Below are 24,904 nucleotides of genomic sequence, written 5' to 3' on the forward strand. Positions count from 1 at the left end.
TTCTGTTTATATCCTTTATTTTCGTAATTTTTTATTGCATAATTATAAGTTCATCATGTAAAAGTTTTAAATTTTAAAATTAATATATTTTTGAGTTTTTAAGTTTTATAAATTGCTAAATGCTATTTTTTGAAGCTCAAATTTTTTTGACGTCTATATTTTGATATTTTAGAAATTATTAATTTGTAAACCTTCCAATTTTTAGTTCAAGATTTTTTTTTATATTTACTTTTTTAAATTTATAGATCCTGAAGTTCTTAAACATTTTAATTTTTATATTTCTAAATTCTGAATTTCACTAAATTTGATACAATTTCCAAAATTGATATTTTAACATTTGCAAATTATATAATTATGAAATTTTAAGATCTTAATTTTTTTCAATGTTAAAAAAAGTACATATTGCAAATTTGAATTGTTAACAGCCCTGTGTTGCATAATTTAATCATGGTGGCCAAATAGCCCCGTATATAGTTTTTAATCTGCATTTGTTTGGTTTAATCACTGCAGAATCAACATCAGAATATCAGGGAATGAATTATTCCTTAAATCACCTCTTAACATCGTACTATTTGGAAATCCATCCGCACATTCAAGTATACCTATATTCCTGCATCTCTTGAAAGAATCAGTTTACTTCAGCTGATCAGAATAATGCCCACTTGCTTCGAGTAATCGTTCTGTGTTATCCAGGGTAGTACCGTTTCTCCGTCGTTTGCTGCCTGACGAAAAAAAAACAAATAAACTTCCGAAGCATTGTTAACGATTATGGGTACCTACCTTGCGGAATGGTTTCCTACTAGCGTCCAGAAATCTACCAAAAAATTGTTAATGGAAAATAACTCGCCAAATTCGGCGATGACTGCAACGAAAAGAGTATATTGTATTAGGTACAATTCCAAATTAAATGAAGTTCCCGCTGATCAGAAACTTACCTTCTTGATTCAATTGAACAAAGTATCGCGATGCCGGATTTTCCTTCGTCAAACACAAAAACCTTTCCTCCAAATGTGGACGATCAGCGGACCACTGGTTTTCCGGAAACGCACTTAAATCATAACTATAAAAAAGTTTTATACCGCACAATAACATTTTCGCCGATCAATCAGCACGCGAAAATTTCATCTGTTTGACAGTTCGTTTTGGGGTTAGTTTGGGCGCGATCGCAGCATCTTTATGCAATTTTACATTGATTTAACATAATAATATATCTGAATATGTAATATTGTGCAACTTTTTCAACCGGCATGATGTGCATCATTTTATATGTAATAAATTACAAACTTATGCAGGTAATTTTGTGTACTTTAAGCGTAACATGAAAAAATATTTTGCCCGTCACACTTTACATTGAGTTATGTAATAAAATATCAAAATGGCTTAATAATACATCAAATTGATTATTACATAGAGTTTTTGAGTACATTGACCAAAATTGCGTCGCAGCATATTAATATTTTTTTGCTGTGCATGGTTTTTGTGATATGAAACCAGGAATGTCTTCCGATCTATGCTCCAACCCATCCAAGAATCTCCTGAAATAAGGCCTTGAGATCTATGAAATAAGGCCTTGAGATCTATAAAGATCTGTCCTCTTGTTTCAAATATGGTACATGCTCTGTGTGACTCATAGAATAGATTGTGTTCAAAGCCTAAGTTCTTGGTCATCCAAAAAAGTACCGAAGCAAGGCCTTTAGATCTACACGCGTAACCAAAGATCCGTCCGCCTGTTTCAAATATGGTACATGCTCTCTGTAACTCATAGAATAGATTGTGTTCAAAGCCTAAGTTATTGGTCATCCAAAAAAAATCCGAAGTAAGGCCTTTAGATCTATACGCGTAACCAAAGATCTATCAGCCTGTTTCAAATATGGTACATGCTCTGTGTGACTCATAGAATAGATTGTGTTCAAAGCCTAAGTTATTGGTCATCCAAAAAAATTCCGAAGTAAGGCCTTTAGATCTATACGCGTAACTAAAGATCTAACAGCCTGTTTCAAATATGGTACATGCTCTGTGTGACTCATAGAATAGATTGTGTTCAAAGCCTAAGTTCTTGGTCATCCAAAAAAATCCCGAAGTAAGGCCTTTAGATCTACACGCGTAACCAAAGATCTGTCCGCCTGTTTCAAATATGGTTCATGCTCTGCGTGACTCATAGAATAGATTGTGTTCAAAGCCTAAGTTATTGGTCATCCAAAAAAATTCCAAAATAAGGCGTAACCAAAGATCTGTCAGCCTGTTTCAAATGTGGTACATGCTCTATGTGACTGATAGAATAGATTGTGTTCAAAGCCTAAGTTCTTGGTCATCCAAAAAAGTACCGAAGCAAGGCCTCTAGATCTACACGCGTAACCAAAGATCTGTCCGCCTGTTTCAAATACAGTGCATGCTCTGTGTGACTCATAGAATAGATTGTGTTCAAAGCATAAGTTCTTGGTCATCCAGAAAACTTCCGAAGTAAGGCCTTGAGATCTACACGCGTAACCAAAGATCTATCCGCCTGTTTCAAATATGGTGCATGCTCTGTGTGGTTCATAGAATAGATTGTGTTCAAAGCATAAGTTCTTGGTCATCCAGAAAATTTCCGAAGTAAGGCCTTCAGATCTACACGTGTAACCAAAGATTTATCCACCTGTTTCAAATATGCTGCATGCTCTATGTGACTCATAGGATAGATTGTAATCAAAGCATAAGTTCTTGGTCATCCAAGAGATCCTTGAAGTAAGGCCTTTAGATCTACACGCGTAACCAAAGATCTATCAGCCTGTTTTAAATATGGTACATGCTCTTCGTGGTTCATAGAATAGACTGTGTTCAAAGCATAAGTTCTTGGTCATCCAAAAAAGTTCCAAAGTAAGCCAAAGATCTATCGGCTTTTTCAAATATGGTACATGCTCTGTGTGGTTCATAGAATAGACTGTGTTCAAAGCATAAGTTATTGGCCATCCAATAAAGTACCGAAGTAAGGCCTTGGCATCTACATGCGGAACCAAAGATCTATCGGCATGTTTAATATATGGTACATGCTCTTAGTGGTGTAGTATTAGCTTTATTATTAGCATTAGCATTAGTATTGAGCAATTCGGACAAATTCGTAGGTGGTACAAGCCTGGACTATTGTATAAGAGTAGCACTTTCACATTCATTCATTACCACAGATATTGATTTGGGGTTAATCTTCTTCTTCTTCTTCTTCTTATTGGCATTACATCCCCACACTGGGACAGAGCCGCCTCGCAGCTTAGTGTTCAATAAGCACTTCCACAGTTATTAACTGCGAGGTTTCTAAGCCAGGTTACCATTTTTGCATTCGTATATCATGAGGCTAGCACGATGATACTTTTATGCCCAGGGAAGTCGAGACAATTTCCAATCCGAAAATTGCCTAGACCGGCATCGGGAATCGAACCCAGCCACCCTCAGCATGGTCTTGCTTTGTAGCCGCGCGTCTTACCGCACGGCTAAGGAGGGCCTCGATTTGGGGCTAATCACTATCTCTTATATGGAAGCAATGCACTCTCCAATAGTCGAGATCTGTCTTGGCCACGTCCTTGCGAATGCTGAGGAAGGGGAAGGATGGTATGTTGAACACCTACTTAAGAAAGTTGCAGCGATGACCTCCCATGTGTGACACTTGAGGTTTTTGGAATTGTTAATGTGGAAGATATAACAGTAGGAATCCTTTTTGTAAAACGTGGAACACAGAAACAGCTAAGATAGAAATACAGTCGGAAACGAAGGAACCTGGAAATGAACCCGTTACGTCCTGCTTATAAGTCAGAAGCGGTAGCCACCAGGCCACCCGACTCGTCTTTTTGTGGTTCACAAAGTATTGTGTGTACACAAAATCCATGTACATTCAGTTCGGTCAGTAAATGCACGTCGCCAGCTTTACAGTTCACGGAGGGTCGTCAAATTATCTTCAACTGATCGATTTATCTTGCTCGCTGCGTACCTCGCCTTCTTGTCCCCATAGTGATGAACGATATTCAAAGGCTCGATCTGGTGGTGACCGATTCATGAGAGAATGTGCAGGTTGAGGATCAAAGACCGGTTCTTCAGCTTAAGCATAATCAACGTTTAGCCTACACACCGGAAGCACTGATGATGATAAGGATCCATTCTGCCCATACCCTGAGGGAAGTTAAGGATGCCATCAGACAGCTAAAGACCAATAAAGCAGCTGGTAAGGATGGTGTCGGAGCTGAGCTCATCAAAATGGGTTCCAGAATCCAGAGATCCAAAGGTCTTACTTCGGAAAATTTTGGATGACCAAGAACTTATGCTTTGAACACAATCTATTCTATGAGTCACGTAGAGCATGTACCATATTTGAAACAAGCGGATAGATCTATGGTTACGCATGTAGATCTAAAGGTCTTACTTCGGAAACTTTTTGGATGACCAAGAACTTATGTTTTGAACACAATCTATTCTATGAGCCACGTAGAGCATGCACTATATTTGAAACAGGCTGATAGATCTTTGGTTACGCGTGTAGATCCAAAGGCCATACTTCGGAAATTTTTGGATGACCAAGAACTTATGCTTTGAACTCAATCTATTCTATGAGTCACGTAGAGCATGTACCATATTTGAAACAGGCTGATAGATCTTTGGTTACGCGTATAGACCCAAAGGCCTTACTTCGGAATTTTGTTGGATGACCAAGAACTTATGCTTTGAACACAATCTATTCTATGAGCATGTACCATATTTGCAACCGGCGGACGGATCTTTGGTAACGCGTATAGATCCAAAGGCCTTACTTCGGAATTTTTTTGGATGACCATGAACTTATGCTTTGAACACAATCTATGCTGTGAGTTACGTAGAGCATGTACCATATTTGAAACAGGCGAACAGATCTTTGGTTACGCGTGTAGATCTAAAGGCCTTGTTTCGGATTTTTTTTGGATGACCAAGAACTTACTTCGGAATTTTGTTGGATGACCAAGAACTTATGCTTTGAACACAATCTTTTCTATGAGTCACTCAGAGCATGTACCATATTTGAAACAGGCGGACAGATCTTTGGTTACGCGTATAGATCTAAAGGCCTTGCTTCGGGATTATTTTGGATGACTAATAACTTAGGCTTTGACACAATCTGTTCCATGGGTCACACAGAGCATGTACCATATTTGAAACAGGCGGACAGATCTTTGGTTACGCGTATAGATCTAAAGGCCTTACTTCGGAATTTTTTTGGATGACCCAGAACTTATGCTCTGAACACAATCTATTCTATGAGTCACACAGAGCATGTACCATATTTGAAACAAGAGGACAGATCTTTATAGATCTCAAGGCCTTATTCCATAGATCTCAAGGCCTTATTTCAGGAGATTCTTGGATGAGCATGAGCATAGATCGGAACACATTCTTGGTTTCATATCACAAAAACCATGCACCATATCACGATCGATACTAGCGTACTATGACCTACAAACAACACCTAGCAAACAAATAGGAAGAAGACCCGTCCATTATAAGTCCCAATTAAAAATTTTCGAAGTCCCCAGTAGGCACCGGCATAAAAAAATGTTTCAAGTCCCCAGTAGGCATCAACATATAAAGTCCCCCAATAGGTTTTTTTTACGTCGTTATTTTAAAATAGCGCGGTTTTTTTTTACGTCGTTTTTTTTTACGCGGTACATGGAGCGACGTAAAAAAAAACCTTAGTGTATTAGAACGCTAGTGGCGCTGTCGACATTAAAATTATTTTGCTAATTTATGCTTCAACAACCTTCAATTGGCCATAATTTATACATCATGTTGTAATGTATGCTTTGTTACATCACCAACATCGGTTTGACACTGGTAGTACCAGTACTTTGGCTGCTAGGTCGAAGTGACCTGAATGTTAGTCACGCGAACAGGAGCGACATTAGCAATCTAATACTTATGCATCTATTGTTCAAACCGAAATTCCGCGGAATTTCGCGAAATCTGATTTCTTGATTTTGTTTCGTTTCGTAAAATTACAAAAATTTAGCTGAAAAAACTAGCTTTTGACGAAATTAGACGGAATTCTGAAACAAATTTTAACGTCAAACATCCTGTCTCGTTCGGTTGTTCGGCTGCGCCGCTAAGCAAAATCATAAAGCTGTTTTCATAACTTAATGTTATACAAATTCTCCTTAACGTTTACTACATAATCTCGTTCTGAGCACCCCCCTGAAATGAGATGTAGTTCTTGAAGCCGTCTACCGATTGGGTGGCGCTAGTGTTACCTTTCCTATTTTAAGCTCTGTTCATACCGCCGCGAGAGCATTGGGATTGGCGCTTTGATGTTGCATTGAGAAGAAGGAGAAGCAGAAAGATGATAGTCTTAGTCTTCTTCTATATACATAAAAATGAATTTCTGTCTGTCTGAACCTTATAGACTCCGAAACTACTGAACCGATCGGCATGAAAATTTGTATGCAGAGGTTTATGGGACCGGGGAAGGTTCTTAAGATGATTTGAGATCATTCCCTCCTTTGGAAAGGGGGGCTCCCATACAAATCAAACAGAAATTTCCACATAACTCGAGAACTAAGCAGAAAATAAATAAATTTTAAGCGAAACGAAGTTCGTCGGGTTTGCTGTCAAAAATATTCGCACGGGAAAACATACGAAGAAATTTTTGAAACACTTCTTTAAAATTCTAGAAGCAATTTAATTAAAAACGGTAAGCAGTAAGGGGTTAATTTTGTTTTCTCCTGCACAATAAACACAATATTTCAATTTCAATTTTTATTCTGTGATATCATACTTAATACACAGTATAAGAAAAGTCCTACCCCGTACTGTTTACCGTTTTTAATTAAATTGCCTCTAGAATTTCAGAGAAGAGTTTCAAAAATATTCTCGTATGTATCACCGTGCGAAAATTTTTAAATAGCATCTTTTTGCTTTTTCTTCTTCTTTATGCAACATCAAAGCGCCAATTAATAACGTCGAAAATCACGCAGCAATGCAATACATCTCGTTGAATATAATTTAACAATGCAACATATGCCGCTTACGCATCCGACTGTTCTGACTTCGTGTGTTTATTGCTTGACCAACAATGTTTACATCCAGCACCATGTTTTTGGCTTCAGGCGAGTTGTTCGTGGATGACAACCGTTTCATGGGGGTGGTTCTGAGTCGTTAAATAAGTATTTAGCAGGGTTTCGATTTTTCGTTCCAATGAGACCAAAGCAAGCGTTTTTGGGGCCGAGGGAAAATCTTGTTTCGTTGTTTATGTTGAGGATCATCTTTCACCCATCATTTTTTTCTCTAGAATTAGCATTGGAAGATGAACGAAAATCTTGCCTATTAGATGAAAATCCTTTTTCGTTTCATTGCTTTTACCTCCCACTCACTTTTTGCGAGAATTATCGCAGAACAATTACAAAATTGGCCGCGCCGGGATTCGAACCCAGAATAGTAACAATAATAGCTGTGGGGATGCGGGTACTTTAGCCACACCACCACGCTATCTGTATGAAAGCGTTAAGTTATTTGTTCCACATAAGCTACTACCATTTGCATTGATGATGCCACGAAAAGATTCGAATATGAAAGAAAAAGAGCAAACCAACGTTTAGCGGCAATCGAAAAATTGTTATCACTCTCCAGGCTGTTTTTCTTTCCCGAAAAGCGATTTCTCCCCGAAAACTTTAGTGAGGGAAAATCATGTGCTCCTGAGATTGAGTGAGCATTACGAACCCTGGTATTTAGTTTTCTTCTATGAAACATCTTCAGTGTTTTGTTAGAAATGTCTTGAGCTTGAGCTTGAGCTTGATTGACTGCTCGTAGTTGCTACTCCATTATGACCAGATCAGCTGTTCTTGCACAGGGAACCAACAGATGTTTGCTTGGGACTAGCGCACATCTTCAATGTACAAGTACTGGTGATCTCATTTGTTAGGTCATACTGGCGCCTGCCACGTCAGAATGCAAGTCAATGTAGGGAAGGGGGAGGAAATGATGATGCAATCACCGCCCCCTGTAAGCCGAATATACCTATGCACTTGCCACGAGTTCATGCGGAATTTGTTGGAATTTCTGGGTTAGGTTGGAGAGGCAGAGGTCCGTCTTGGTTAACGAGCTGCCAATGTGATAGATAGGAGAAGGTAACTGATGGAATTTCTAATTGGATGTAGGAAACGAGCTCTATAAGTTCATTTCCAATTCTAGCAGATTACTGTTAGAATACTCAAATTGAGGGTATAGGAATAGTTATGGAAACGGTATGGAAGTCCATTTCCAGTTCTAGCAATTGATAGAACACGAGAAATATAGAGAAAGATACAAAGCAGAAGAATGAAACGGACCTGGGATTGACCTCCTGCATATAAGGCAGATGCTGTAACCATATCCCAAGCAACCAAAAGTTAAGATTTTACTTAAATTTGTTCCTATCCGAACCAATTGGTTCACTTTTGGTTCACATTGAGTTCCAAGTACCTTAACGGAACTTCAAAGTACACTTTTGCTCTCCCACCATACAAAAAATTACTTAAAATGCGAGCTGATTAAGCCAAAACATCCCTTCTTATCCGAACTTTTGGTTGCTTGGGATGACTACCAAGCCCGCCTCGAAACAAGAGAGATCACGCACTGAACTGATTAATTTTATTACCGGCCGCGCAATCTCAGTGTTTTGTTAGAATGTCTAACAGAAAACGAAAAATATCTCTAACTATCCTGTCCTCCTTTTTTTCAAAAGTGTGTTTCATCAGACTTAATATTTATGTCAGGCTCAGAATGTTAATGAAGTCAGGTATGAATCAGATCAGTATAACTTTGTCGAAAAAGGCAAAGCTGTGGCGTGGATTCCTAAGGCCCTTGTGAAGTCTTTTAGAGCGCTTCTTTCTTATTAAAGGCAGATTTCTTCACCTTCGCTTAGGCCTCAAACCAAGTTTAAGCGTATGGATAAGCACCGCTAAGAATTAAGAAGGCCTCAAGTAAATGCAATGCAACATTTTGCTTTCAAACAACAATTTGAATCTTTGAATTGAAGATACTCCACACAAATTTGGCGAATCATCGAAATGTACTTACAGCCCCAAGTTTAAAATAATTTTTTTGTAATATTCTTTGATTATTTGCACAATATGAGTTGCTGCTGGTCACGGGACGTCAGCTAGTCCGGCAGAGCGCGGAGTGAAAAAAATCTGCCTTAATCAGTGTTCAATCGATCTTGTTGATGCTGATCACGCCTGCTAGTGCGGGAGCACGCGAAATGATGAAACTAATATCTGCATCGAGAAACAGAACATTATTTAGTGCAAAATCGATCGTGTTGCTGCTAGTCACGTGCCTGCAGCTAGTCCGGGGAAACGCCAACTAAAAAAAATCTGCTGCGCTGAACAGAAATTGAAAAGATATTTTAGTTACAAGATAAAGATTGTTGCTGTCGTCGCTGTCCGGAACATCTTTTGCTGGCGAGGATAGGGTGCATACGATTTGACACTTTGGACACATGTTTCGGACAGCAGTACAAAGGGAACCGAAGCGACAATCTTAATCTTGTAACTAAAATATCTTTCAGAAATTAATTTAATCAGTGTGGGATCGATCGTGTTAATGCTGGTCACGCCAGCTAGTGCGGAAGAACACGAAGTGAAAAAAACAATTCTGCGTCGAAAAGAACAAAATTATTTAGTGTAGAATCGATCATGTTGAAGAAGCTTACAAAGCACGTTGATTTTACTTTGGATTGATTTGAAACACGGTTTTCGTCTTCGAGTTTTCGAAATAACTTTGTTTACAATTTAATCGCTTCACATGAATAACCTTTTCAACTAACCAACGATTTTTTTCCCGTGGTACTCACATTCGCATTCCTCGGTCTCTTATAACAATGAGGGTCAAATTAATTTTCAACTCCTAATCCTAAATTATTAATAGTAAGGACGTGGACGTGACTGTCCACAGCAGCTGTGTCTTGTCTGCGTATACACCTGGAAGATATGGATATATAAATGAGCATCCTCCAGAATTCCGTCCGGAAGTTCCTCCAGGAATTCCGTCCGGAAGTTCCTCCAGGAATTACGTCCGGAAGTTCCTCCAGGAATTCCTCCGGAAGTTCCTCCAAGAATTCTTCCGAAAGTTCCAACATGAATACAAAGATTACCACAAGGTTTCTTTAGATATTTTTTTAAAATACATTCCGAAATTCACATGGATTTTCACTAAACCCACCTACCTGGAATTCTTCGGGTAATTTTTCATCGATTAATTCTCCGGAAATTTGTTTAGGAATTCTTACGATATTTTTTCCAAGAACTCCTTCACAAATTCCTCCAAGATTCTCCGCGGCCATTCCCACGGAAACTTCTCTAGTATTTCTTCAAGAATTCGTCCAGGAAACCTTAGAGGATTTTTCCGAGAAAATTTACTTCAAAACTTTTCCGTCATATCAGAAGGAAATTACTCCGGAACTAATACCGTTTATATTTCAGAAATTTCTTTAGAAATTCTCCCATAAAAAATATATACACGAATATCCGCAAACATTTCTTCAAGAACTCGTTCAGAAATATCTCTATAAGCTCCTCTGAGAATTTCTCTAGAAAATCACTTAAGGAACTGCTGGAAATTTCTCTTTCATGAACAATTCACGACGGATTTTTTTGTGGGAATGTCCGAAGGAGTTCATACAAGATTTGCATCAATGCATCAAGTATTAATTAGGAAAGCTTTGATCACCGCGTGACTTTATCGAAATTAATTTATTGGCTTTTTTTGGTGATAATCATACTACTCAAAGCAAAAGGGAGTAGATGAAAGTAATGAAGATACAGATTCGATTGACACCGCAAGCGAGCGGCGAGTGCAAGAAAAAAAAGGGATTTCAACAATGCTTGTTCTCTCATATGGCCCTCTGCTAATCTTCAGTTTCTATTCATTTCACACTTGCCGCTCGCTTGCAGTGTCAATCGAATCTGCATCTTCATTACTTTCATAAACTCCCTTTCGCTTTGCGTAGTATAATTATCACCGAAAAAAGCCAATAAATTAATTTCGATACGCATCAAGTATTTCTTGAAGAAATTCGCAAAGAAATTCCTGATTTGAAACTCAAAACAAATTTTGGTATAAATTTTTTAATGAATTATGTATGGATTTTCCGATGGACTCACAGGATTTTCGAAGGAACTCCTAAAAGAGTTCTCGTCGAAATTGTAGAAGTAGACGTTTCAGCTCATGAAGAATTTCGAAAAAAGTTTGTCGAGTTTCGAAGCTTGTTTTAATGAAATGCTGAAAAGTGATGAACTTTGTACCATCTTAAAAATCACTTTAATAAAGATATAAAAAAAAAAAAAAAAAAAATGAAATGCTGAAATATTTCCATAAATAAATATTTTAGTAAGAAACTTCCGATGAAGTTCTAGGAACAATTCCTTGAATCCCTGAAGAATTTGATCCCTTATTTTCTGAAATAAGCACTTCATAAGCTTTCTTTCAAATCTAAACTTTATTGGAAACTAGTTCACCCAGCAGACGTTGTCCTGCTTAGTAGACAAAAATGCACGTTTTGAACTGCCCATGCGAAATTGCGGATATGACCTCCGTATTTGATTTCGTAAACAACTATTCAAACGTTGATTTCTCCAACCTGATATCACTTTCACGCAAACTATCACCACCGACAGGTAGGGGAGGCTTCGGCTACCTGTTCGTGGTGTTGGTTTGCGTGTGAATGCCATTGGATTGGACAAATCGATGTATGAATATCTATATACATAAAAATAAATTTCTGTCTGGCGACAAAATTTGTATTCAACGGTTTTCGTGGCCGGGGAAGGTTCCTAAAATGGTCCGAGACCGCTCCCCTCTTTGAAAAGGGGGGCTCCCATACAAACGAAATTCCAATTTCTTCAAAACTCGAGAATTGATCAAAAAAATTGAACCAAATCTGGCATACGGAGGTTTTGGAAGGGAAGATATGTTTCCGTGGTGGTTCCGTTGGTGGTGGCCTTCTGGAAAGGGGGGCTCCCATACAAATGAAGTATACATTTCTGCATACCTCGAGAACTAATCAAAGAATAAATCAATTTTAGACGAAACAAAGTTTGTTTATAAATTCACATACGTCCTTTTGAATAATACCCGAGAAATGCCGATTTTTCAATTCAATTCTTAAAGTTCAAATCCCTCTGAACAAATTTGCTGAACACATCATGGGAACATATAATAATTATCCTGATAACATTATTTTTTATCTACATTATATTTATCGCATAAAGATTTTGTCTAGAAAAGGTCAAAATATGAAGACATTAGCCCCACCACATGAGTTTATTCTGAACCAAATTGTTCACCATGTGAATATGATTAGTTAATAGTAAAATGTCGAAGACATGCATCACGTTTGTGCTGAATTTTCCGAGATTTGACTGGAAATGCAACGGATCTATAAATAGATCGCTAGGTGTTAACTTGTTAAATCAGGAATAGTGGTGGATATCCAAGTAGTCAATTGAGGTCTTGAAACTGAAATAATATTTTCGCTATTTTAATAAAATTTTCGGCAAAAATGTAGAAAAACAAATAAGTTTCTTTTGACTTTATGAAAAGGATTTTCAATCCTAGGCTGGCTCGTCTCTTAGGGACCGTACACATATTACGTAAGCACTTATGGGGGGGGGGGGGGGTTGGTCAATATCTTACGCTCCATATAAATAAAAAATCTTTTGTATGAAAAAAATCTTACAAGGGGGGGTCGAAAAACCCAGAAAAATTAGTTACGTAATAAGTGTACGACCCCTTACCACAAATAAGTTGCAGCTACCATGATTTTTATTTCAGTTTGGGTGGGTTGCTCGGTAACGCAAGGATTAATGCATTTATGCGTGAGATTAGTTTTTCGCCGTAATGCGATTTGGATGTAATTTCAATCGAAAAGCGATTAGAATCGTGTTCTACTTACGCAATCTGTGGTTGTCTGGAATGTACAATCCCGAAGACATAATCTCAATTTATCCAAATGAATGAGAAGGAATATGATGCTTGATGCTTGGAAGTTCCTTAAACGCACAAAAGTCATACTCCTTGATCATCATCAGCATTGAATTGGTGCCTGAGGAGTACGAACCCAAATCAAACGTTCCATTCCAGCATACCCGATGCATCCACTGAAACAGAAGCTCTAGTGCGGGTGTAATCTATGGACTCATGCCACTTTCCATCTCTCGACAGAGAAGCGACGTACAGACATCTTCTTGTGAAACTGCCACCGGAGGCTGTTGGTTTGCCGTTGAGTAGCACAAGTAGTGCTTGTTCCGTTCGGGATGCGTTTTGCGGAGGATTCTGTTTTCTTTCAGCTTGTTGTTGGAATACTCCACACGCCACTTGTCGACTGGCAGACAGACATGCCACCGTGCCGTGGTCCGAGGAGCAACATTGTTGACTGGAGAACGGGGAGGGATACGGAAAATGTTTTGCAAATTGAATTGCTGCAACGTTACGTAGCTTTTCATTCACGAGAATTGATTCAAATGAACTCTTTAATGTGAGGAAATGTTTTCTGCGTTTTGATAGCAATATTTTTAGAATTATGATTTCAATGAGGGTGACTTGGAATAAAAGTTCTGTAGCAAGTTTGATGCCTCAGGACTTCACATTCCTTTACACCACATTTTTTTTTAAATTTTATTCATCAATTTCAATCTGCCGTAATGTTACAACAAAATGTGCGGCGAAGCTGTGGTTAGGGAGTTTACGATTCTAATAGAAATTGAAAAGGATGTAGTGTTGTCCTATGTTCGTATGAAACAAATAGTTCAACAAAGTTGTCAATGATTTGTCACTGTTTTAAATATTTTGACACGAGGAGGATTTAATTCATTTCTGCGAGATTCCCCATTTTCGACATTTTCGAAAATGCGCTCCGATTACGTATCTTTTCATCATAGGAAAAGCTAAATCCAACCTAAGATAGCTTAATTGGAGCCATATTTATCTAAGAGATCTTTATAATCTGTTTGAATTTTCCTATCATCAAGTAATTCATCATTTCCTGTTTAATCTCCAAGCTAGATGTTCTCTTAAACAACGCAACCGGATATGCTTGTGGCGTCCAGTGAACAATGCAAACAATTAGTCAGTAGACTAAACACGTCGCGTCGCCGTTCTGGGAAATTAAATCATCCCATCCACCTGCCATAACTGCGAATGACGACTGACAAGCAGCCATCTGGCAAAATGGCTGCGATTGTTGCCATTCACCGCCACATTTTTACGCTGGCTTGGCTTCGAAGACTGAAAGCTGTTTCTGTGTATCAAAGCTGAGCTACTTGTCTTCGAGCGACTCTGTTTTCCATAGTGATGGATTGTCATTTTTCTCTGCGTCGAGACGAATTTGAGTTTTTCTTTATGCGGGGATTAAGGATTCCTTCTATTAATATTACTTGAAGCTACTAATAAACAGACCAGATTACGTTTGTTTCAACTAACCTTGTCACATTACCATCACCAGCTTAGACCTTTTATCATAGCTTCGCCTTCTGTCGACATTCGCAGATGAAAAAACTTTCAGAGCTTTTTAGTGGAATGCCCTCATTTATCATTCAAGTACGAGACACTGAAGAGAACTTTACTGTTAAGGTTGAAATACGTTTCCATAAAGTAACAATCAAGTCATGGAATTAAACGGGATAGTACTAACTCGTCTTATGTCAAGTAACCTTATCAAACTGTGAGTACTGAGTCACAAACACTGCAGTACCATCGACATACAACCAAGCATCATTCATTTTCAAACGGAGACTACTGGTGTCATAGCCAGCAGCCATCAACAAATAATGAAATATTGAATATTCCATCCATATTGTGGGAAACTCGATGCATTTTGTTCAGGTGGTTGGTGCTGAAATGGCACCCAACCAGTTTTGCTATGCAAATAAATTCGAAGTGCAATCATGTTTATGCATCTGAATTTGGGTTCTTCGTTGAAAAACACGCCAGTGATGGGTCACGATGATGGCAACCATTATCGTACCGAACAGCACTCTGGCACATGGAGCCATGTTTGCTGCCTTGGCCGTCGGGTTGGTTTGTAAATTTTCTGACGTTTACCTATTCAAATTAGTCGGGACGTAACTTTCCTATGAAATATATTGCCATCAATCCGAAACAAAGATTTGGACTTTCAAATCTCTTGTACTGAAGTATAACATTTCTCGCCTCTTTTACAAAATAATATTTCATTATTCCATAATTCTTCTAGACAACGCTTTTGCCGCTAAACTTTAACATGTATCGAAAGATTGAAGTTATTTAACATTATCTGTATAGAGCGTCCAAACGTTAAACACCATCTGCCATTTGCATGATGTTGATGTTTCCACATAGCATCACTGGCAAAAAAATATGGGTTACAACAAGGTTGTGCTAAAAGCTACCGCCACTTCAAAGCATAATGGTAATGAATATTTTTAGTTACAAAAAAAAAACACATTTTAATTACATCTTAATTACATCGTAATTTTGCCCGCCACTCGTCGATGTTGAACATCGCAACCTTATTTTCGGTCCCACCAACTCAGAGCGGTGCTGCTGCTGCTATGTTTGTCAACTATTTTTCCGCTTCCGGCGGTAGCATTGCAAACTCGAGAAGAGCTCGTACCTACTTGAGAGGTCGCGTGTGAAAAATAACAGCTTTGAACCTCCGAGTAGCAGCAGGATTGCCCGGAATTGCATTCTTTATTTTTGCACTCCTGATGTGCTGCTCGTTCCGGGTATGAAGGGTGGTTGAGTAAACGAGGGCTTTTACAGAAGTTGTGGAGTGATGATTTTTTTCATTCTATTTGTCGGTTTTGGTGGTGGATATAGGACAGATGATAAAAACAGTGTGCAATTAGGTTGGTTCATTGGAATTCTCATTAGGCTGATACAAATATTTTTTAAAATTTGATTAACCTCCCTCCTTAGGCCATAGAGTAGAACATTGGAACATTGGCGCGTGAATTAACCCGAATATATCGCAAACAAGCGAAGGCTGCCACTAATTTTCTGACTCCTATAAGTCGATCTCAATTCCATCATCCGACGATATCAGGCTGTCAAAATATTTTAATCCTCCGGCTCTCTCCACCGCAAAATTTGAAGGACTAAACACACAACGACCTAGTCCAGTTGACGTTGATGGTGAGACTCACCATAGGAGCATAGGGTCAGGTACACGATCAATGACACCCACCATGATCTTATTAATTACAGCTGAGTTAAAATGCTTCCTTGTCGCACAACTAGTAACTAGCCGAATGGGATCAGGAAAGCTCCGCTATGCTAAGGGCTACAGCTCTTCGATGAACCTACGCCGAATGGAGTATCCTTCTCCACTGGACTCGATCCTGGGCCAATCGCTTCCAGTCGCCCTGAAATTTAGCGCCCTCAGCTCCTCTTCAACTGCAAAAAGCCATCGTGTACGCAGTCTTCCACGAAGCCTGCACCATCTTCCAGGTTCTCTAGTAAATATCATCTTCGCTTGACGTTCTTCTTGCATACGAACAACGTGACCAGCCCACCGTAGTCTGCCGTGTTGAATAAGCTTAATAATATCCGGCCCTTTATACACCTGGTACAACTCGTGATTCATGCGACGCCGCCAGATACCATTCTCCTGTTTACCGCCGAGTATTGTCCGCATCACATTACGCTCACGGCAAATGCTGGGTAAAGCGTACCATTGGTACTTCGCTTACCTGAAGGAATAAAATAGAACCCATTTTGCGGTCCTTAGCCTCTTACCCAGCAACTCCTATCCCTACCTCGCCGCGGTGCTGGCCGGGATACGAGCAACCTTAGGGAAGATCGGGTAACAACCCCGGTGGGAACTATGGTCGTATGCTGACAGGGAAGGGGGGGTTTGCTCCTCTCCGGAGGTGCAAATCTTATTGAGCGTCTGTTCTCCATGTCAGGATCGGCTCACAACAGCGTCTGTGCTCCATGTTAGGGGCGGCTGATCATCGTCCGAGTGCCAGCGAGGGACTCTAAGTGAAACTGTGCACCATGGTCCACCGGAAATAAGGAGGAATGGTCCTCCGGAAAGTTAGGGGGTTGGTGTAAGGCCCTGCAAGCCAGCCTTTAAAAAAACGAACAATCAACAAAAGAGTACGGACCGGAACCATCGGCGAAGACCACTGCGACGAAAAGGGACTAGCGATTGGAAACTCGGTTCGTGGAACTGCAAATCTCTCAACTTCATCGGGAGCACACGCATACTCGCCGATGTGCTCAAGGACCGTGGATTCGGCATCGTAGCGCTGCAGGAGGTTTGTTGGAAGGGATCAATGGTGCGAACGTTTAGAGGTAATCATACCATCTACCAGAGCTGCGGCAACACACACGAGTTGGGAACAGCTTTCATAGTGATGGGCGATATGCAAAGGCGCGTGATCGGGTGGTGGCCGATTAATGAAAGAATGTGCAGGTTGAGGATCAAAGGCCGGTTCTTCAACTTCAGCATAATCAACGTCCATAGCCCACACTCCGGAAGCACTGATGATGATAAGGACGCATTCTACGCGCAGCTGGAACGTGAGTACGACAGCTGCCCAAGCCTACGACTAATTGATTTCGCCGCCTCCAAGAATATGGCCATTCGCAGCACCTACTTCCAACACAGCCTCCCGTATCGGTACACCTGGAGATCACCACTGCAGACAGAATCACAAATCGACCACGTTCTGATTGATGGACGGCACTTCTCCGACATTATCGACGTCAGGACATATCGTGGCGCTAACATCGACTCTGACCACTATCTGGTGATGGTTAAACTGCGCCCAAAACTATCCGTCATCAACAATGTTCGGTACCGACGACCGCCGCGGTACGACCTAGAGCGACTGAAGCAACCTGATGTCGCAACTGCATACGCGCAGCATCTCGAGGCAGCGTTGCCGGAAGAGGGAGAGCTCGATGGGGCCCCTCTTGAGGACTGCTGGAATACAGTTAAAGCAGCCATTAACGACGCAGCGGAGAACAACGTCGGGTATATGGGTCAAAGTCGACGGTTCGACGAAGAGTGCAGACAGATTCTGGAGGAGAAGGACGCAGCGCGGGCGGTCGCGCTGCAGCAAGGTACCCGGCAGAACGTGGAACGTTATAGACGGAAGCGGAGACAGCAGACCCGCCTTTTTCAGGAGAAGAAACGCCGCCTGGAAGAAGCGGAGTGCGAGGAGATGGAACAGCTGTGCCGTTCTCAAGATACACGCAAGTTCTATCATAAGCTCAACGCATCCCGCAAAGGCTTCGTGCCGCGAGCCGAAATGTGCCGGGATAAGGATGGGAGCATCTTGACGGACGAACGTGTGGTGATCGAAAGGTGGAAGCAGCACTACGAGGAACATCTGAATGGCACTGAGAGTACAGGCAGTGAAAGTCAAGGCAGCGGAGGATATGACTACGTCAGTTCAGCGGACGATGGAAGCCAACCAGCCCCCACCTGGAGGGAAGTTAAGGATGCCATTCAACAGCTAAAGACCAATAAAGCAGCTGGTAAGGATGGTATCGGAGCTGAGCTCATCAAGATGGGCCCGGAAAAGCTGGCCACTTGCCTGCACAAACTGATAGTCAGAATCTGGGAAAACGAACAGCTACCGGAGGAGTGGAAGGAAGGGGTTATATGCCCCATCTACAAGAAAGGCGACAAACTGGAGTGTGAGAACTTTCGAGCGATCACCATCCTTAATGCCGCCTACAAAGTGATATCCCAGATCATCTTCCGTCGTCTGTCACCATTAGTGAACGAGTTCGTGGGAAGTTATCAAGACGGCTTCGTTGACGGCCGCTCGACAACGGACCAGATCTTTACTGTACGGCAAATCCTTCAAAAATTTCGTGAATACCAGGTCCCAACGCACCATCTGTTCGTTGATTTCAAGGCGGCATACGACAGTATAGACCGCGTAGAGCTATGGAAAATTATGGACGAGAACAGCTTCCCTGGGAAGCTTACCAGACTGATCAAAGCAACGGTGGATGGTGTGCAAAACTGTGTGAAGATTTCGGGCGAACACTCCAGTTCGTTCGAATCGCGCCGGGGACTAAGACAAGATGATGGACTTTCGTGCCTGTTGTTCAACATTGCGCTAGAAGGTGTCATGCGGAGAGCCGGGGTACGATTTTCAACAGATCCAGTCAATTTATTTGCTTCGCGGATGACATGGACATTGTCGGCCGAACATTTGCAAAGGTGGCAGAACTGTACACCCGCCTGAAACGTGAAGCAACAAAAGTTGGACTGGTGGTGAATGCGTCAAAGACAAAGTACATGCTTGTGGGCGGAACCGAGCGCGACAGGGCCCGCCTGGGAAGCAGTGTTACGATAGACGGGGATACCTTCGAGGTGGTCGAGGAATTCGTCTACCTCGGATCCTTGCTAACGGCTGACAACAACGTGAGTTGTGAAATACTAAGGCGCATCTGTGGAAGTCGGGCCTTCTACGGGCTCCAGAAGAAACTGCGGTCGAAAAAGATTCGCCACCGCACCAAATGTGTCATGTACAAGACGCTTATAAGACCGGTTGTCCTCTACGGACATGAAACATGGAGAATGCTCGAGGAGGACTTGCAAGCACTCGGAGTATTCGAGAGACGGGTGCTTAGGACCATCTTTGGCGGTGTGCAAGAAGACGGTGTGTGGCGGCGAAGAATGAACCATGAGCTCGCCCAACTCTACGGCGAACCCAGTATCCAGAAGGTGGCTAAAGCCGGAAGGGTACGATGGGCAGGACATGTTGCAAGAATGCCAGACAGCAACCCTGCAAAGATGGTGTTCGCTTCCGATCCGGCAGGTACGAGACGGCGTGGAGCGCAGCGAGCGAGATGGGCAGAACAGGTGCAAAACGACTTGGCGAGCGTGAGGCGTATCCGAGGATGGAGAGATGCGGCCTCGAACCGTGTATTGTGGCGTCAAATTGTTGATTCAGTGTTATCTGTTTAGATGTTAACTAAATAAATGAAATGAATCCCCACATTGGACAGAGACTCGAGCAGCCAAATCCTAGTCCCGTCAATTGAATGCGTCTCTATGGAAGTAAGTCATACGCTGCTACAGCCGGGCAAGTGGGCGCGGCTGGACTACCCAGTCGACGATGTGGAAAAGCCGTAGCAACTGACAATATTCACGATACCTCACGACATCTGCGAGGAGCAAGATCAGATCGGTGAACGTTAGTGAAAGACGCGACATGTCAGTCAATCATTGATCCAAATGATCAGTCAAAACGTTGTTTGATCGAGTACTTCGAACAACTTCTTCAGACTTTGACGCCAGACCAACCATCAACATCTGGGCATGTGCCATCAAGAATGGAACGCATTACCCTTCAAAGCCATCCAAAGCACGAATCCCAATAAGGCCCCATGATCGACTGCATATCAGCAGAGATGCTCAAAGGCGACCTAATGCCATATCCCATTCTGGGATACTACAGCTTTTACGGTCGACTGTATGGAAGGCACTCTAGTGGAGGTTCCTAAAATAAGGGATCTGACTGGGTGGTTACTTTTCCATTGCTTTAAAAGTTGTGTGCAAAGTTGTAGGTACTTATTAGGATACAGGAGAAGATAGACATGATATCATGATGGCAGCAGGCAGGATTCTATTCAGATAAATCATATGGTGACTACATTGTCGCGCTTTCTATCATTCTGAAGTAGGCCAAAGATCTCTAAGGGTCCCTCGATCTGGTACTCATTGACCACGAAAAGTCTTCTATCGTCTGAATCAAGAAAATCTGTGCGCCCCTAGGCGCAAGGGACTTACGGACAAAATTGTCGGTCTCTTCGAAGCGCAGTACGATGTTTCCACGTACAGAGCATGCATAATGGAGTTCTGTCTGATGCAATCCAGATTGCTATTAAAGTTAGAGAAATGGATGGAAGTATTATATCTCAGCTACCCCAGCTAGTCCCCATCGTAATCGTCGAAATCATGAGCCGGGAAACCGGCACCAGCAGCAACCGGAAAACCACAACCCGGCCGACGATACTGCTCTACTAACACAACGGTGCTCACTCCTCTCATCAACGTTAACAAAAGCAAATCGTTGAATGCCAACACGAAGAACCCGTTCAACCCCACGCACAATGGTCGGATTCGTAAAATTTCACGACATAAATCAATAACTCGAAAACCATCAGTGCTAGAGTTTTGACGTCTTCAGAAGAAATGATCTACAAAAAGAGATCTATTTTTGGTGTAAGTTGTCATTAGGGTGGCCCTTCGGTGAAAATTTTTAAGAATTGTATTTTTTTACCCTTTTGAGTTAGGAGTTCATATAGTTCTACAAAGTTGTAGAAAATTTAATTCTGAGCATTTTTGCTTAATAAACATTCATTTTATCTCATACAGGTGATGTTTTATGAAAAAATTACTAAATTTAGATAGGGTGGTCCCGAAAAAAATAGTTTTTAGCTTCCACTTTCATCAATTCAGAATATTTTCAAAAACTGTCTTAGCATCGCTTCAAGGTCTTTGGATGGCGCATCTTTTGGTTACATAAGATGGTTGATAGCTTCATTTTCAAGCATAGTATAAGCGTTTTTTCATGAATAAGTGATATTTGTCTAAGCATTCTACATCAGCTAGTAGCAAATATTAGCAAAAATGTCCATCGTTATCTGAAAGTATACATACAGGCCCATCAAATCCATGGTATTTCGTTTGTTTGTTTGTTTCGTTTGTTTCGATCGTACAGAGTGAACACTTAACACCTAGACAACTGACAGGACACATAATACCCAGTGGACCGGTGGAGAATTTTTCGATCACGAAAAGTTTCCTTCTTACCGAGGCGGAAATCGAGCCCACGCTCCATAGTCCATACCTCTAGACTATTGACGGCGCTAACCGCACGGCCACAAAGCCCACAAAGAATCGTTCTTTATCTAAAATATTTAAATCAACTCGTATAAAAAAGAAGTCGAAAAAATCATTTTGACATTTTAACTATTGGAACGATTTTCAAGGTGTTCTCATGAAATAAATGCTTAAGAGCGCTACTTTTGTGGCGAAATACAAAATCATAAAATTCAAGTTGGGTTTTCATGGCTAATTCTCGGAATAATTTCATTTTCACAGTTTCTAAGTGAGGGTCGCCAATGACTACATGAGATTCCATGAAGATTGATATTTGGTCCAGTAGTTCAAAAATTATGTTTTTAATTTTTTTTTTCAAAGATGTTGATTTTTTCGACCACCCTGGATCGAAATCGGACAAAATTAAAAAGTGAGTTTATTTATTTTCGAAAAAGAATGATTCTACCAAATATTGCGAAAATCAGAGATATGGTATATGTGTTTCCCATTGAATAGCTGATTTTTCATACAGAAACTAATATGATTATCAAACAAAAGTGGACAAACATGGACAAATGAAATACCATGGATTTGATGGGCCTGCATGTATACTTTTGGATTACGATTGAAATTTTTGCTAATATTTGCTACTAGCTGCAGTAGAATGCTCAGAAAAATATCACTTTTTCATGAAAAAACGCTTATAATATGCTTAAAAATTAAGGTATCGACCATCTTATGTAACCAAAATATGCGCCATCCAAAGACCGTGAAGCGATGCTAAGACAATTTTTGAAAATATTTTGAATTGATGAAAGTGGAAGCTAAAAACTATTTTTCGGGGCCACCTTATCTAAATTTAGTAATTTTGTCATAAAACATCACCTATATGAGATAAAATAAATGTTTATTAAGCAAAAATGCTCAGAATTAAATTTTCTACAACTTTGTAGAACTATATGAACTCCTAACTCAAAAGGGTAAAAAAATACAATTCTTAAAAATTTTCACCGAAGGGCCACCCTAATGACAACTTACACCAAAAATAGATCTCTCCTTGTAAATCATTTCTTCTGAAGACGTCAAAACTCTAGCACTGATGGTTTTCGAGTTATCGATTTATGTCGTGAAATTTGACGAATCCGACCATTGTGCCACGGTAGCCAGAAAAGCATGTAGAGCAGGGATTGAACTTATCATTTCATTATCATTAAGTATTCAGCCAATAACTCATTCCAGAGGCGGAATTCCGAAAAGTGTTGTATGGCGGACTTTTAGCACTGATTCCCCTCTACAACTTTGTCTAAGGGTACACTGCTGTATGTATAACATTCACCGCGGGAAAGGCTAGTATCATTTAATATACTAAATGATAATAACACTTATTATCATTTAGTATATTGAGTGATCCTAGCGTTTCACGCTGTTAATATTAGACATAGAGCAATGTATCCTTAGACAAAGTTGTAGAGGGGAATCAGTGCTAAAAGTCCGCCATACAACACTTTTCGGAATTCCGTCTCTGGAATGAGTTATTGGCTGAATACTAAATGATAATGAAATGATAAGCTCAATCCCTGATGTAGAGAAGGTCTAAAATCTTTAACATCCTTGAAGCCAGTCAGCGTCGGATGGTGGAGCCAAGATCGACATAGAAGCGTGTATCAGGAAGGACAGGGCAGCTCTTACAAGCCTACGAAACCCGGAGATACAATCAGTCCACTCAATATATCAAACTTCGAATATCCAACTTCAACGTGAAATCTGTGTTGTTGTACGCCAGTGAGACTTGATGCGTATCAGCAGAAATCACACAGAAATTGCAAGTCTTCATAACCGATATCTACGATTTACTTCTCATTTCTCATAACTCACTTCTAGAAGTGTGCGCCGGTCCAAAAATCGACGGCGTTTGTCAGAATTTTGGTCGGCGGCGGCGGCGGATATTTTTCACCTACGTTTCTTGCAGATTTTTCTCTGCATTTTTTCATGATGTTTTCAAGACATTAACAGGAAAGTTATTTGAATTTCGTCGTGCAATCTGCTGAACTTCTTCCAAAAATTTTTTCTCCAAAATATTTATTTGACAATAATTTTCGGAATTTCGATGGAAACTGCTTTGAAGTTTTATGAACTTTTCGGAATATCTAAGGAAGCACTTCGGGATTTCCAAGGAAAATTGTTTCAAGTTTCTACAGGAAAATGTTCTGAGAATCCACGGAAAGATTCTGTTGAGTACTCTTTAAAATTTCCCAAAATGTGAACAATATCGAAAAAATAGATTTCAACGGCAAATTATATGATTTTGGAAACAGGAAATTCATTTGAAATAGCACGGGATTTTTTCGAATTCTTCGGATGTTTCACGGTGAATATTCTGAAATTTCAACCAAAATTGTTTCAGAACTTTAACGTGTTTTTGCATTTCTCGTATACAAAGTATACGTAAAGGCTATATGTTCGCCCCAAAAACGAACTTTTTATAGGAGTACCGGAGACCCATAGTGTTACAGGGGTTAGACAAAAAGGTTAAGATAGGTAAAAATAAGTCGAAATTCAAATCAGCATAACTTTGCGTATAATAATCCGATTTTGATAAAACCAGGCCATCATAAGCGGACACTGTACTGTCCCCCTGCAAAACCTGAGATTGGTCCTTGGCCACCGGAAATATTCCGGGTTTTCCGAGGGTATGTTCAAGATGCATTTTTTCCACTGCTTGTCATTTTATGTGACGTTAACTTTCATCATGTTTTATGCTTTCTCCGAAAACTAGAACTAATATGCCGGCCAATGGTGGCTATAGATCGAGAATCCATCTAAACTACACAGAGATACGGCCATTTCCGTAAAAACGGTACCGGGAACATGATGAAATGATAACAGATCGGAATAATGCAAATATGAGTATCTGACTTCATGGATTTGCGAGACGATGATTACAGAAACATTTCCAGAATGATAGTGTCCACTGCCACCCTTATAGCAGGTTCCATGGGCCTTCCAGGAGGGACCGGTTTTGGCATCATCTGGAACCATGCATATATGGGTGTCAAAATTCATGTTTTCCCAAGACGATGAATATAGGATCTTTATTAGAGATATATT

The 24,904-nt window shown here is 40.5% G+C and overlaps 1 protein-coding gene across 2 annotated transcripts in view; it reads right to left on the reverse strand.

Moving 5' to 3' along the window:
• Positions 1–24,904, reverse strand: part of LOC134224398 (uncharacterized) — a 201,286-nt gene that overhangs the window by 118,054 nt on the left and 58,328 nt on the right. The window lies entirely within an intron of this gene.

The sequence above is a fragment of the Armigeres subalbatus genome, chromosome 3 (genome assembly GCF_024139115.2).
Source record: "Armigeres subalbatus isolate Guangzhou_Male chromosome 3, GZ_Asu_2, whole genome shotgun sequence".
In the NCBI taxonomy this organism is placed as follows: Eukaryota; Metazoa; Arthropoda; class Insecta; order Diptera; family Culicidae; genus Armigeres; species Armigeres subalbatus.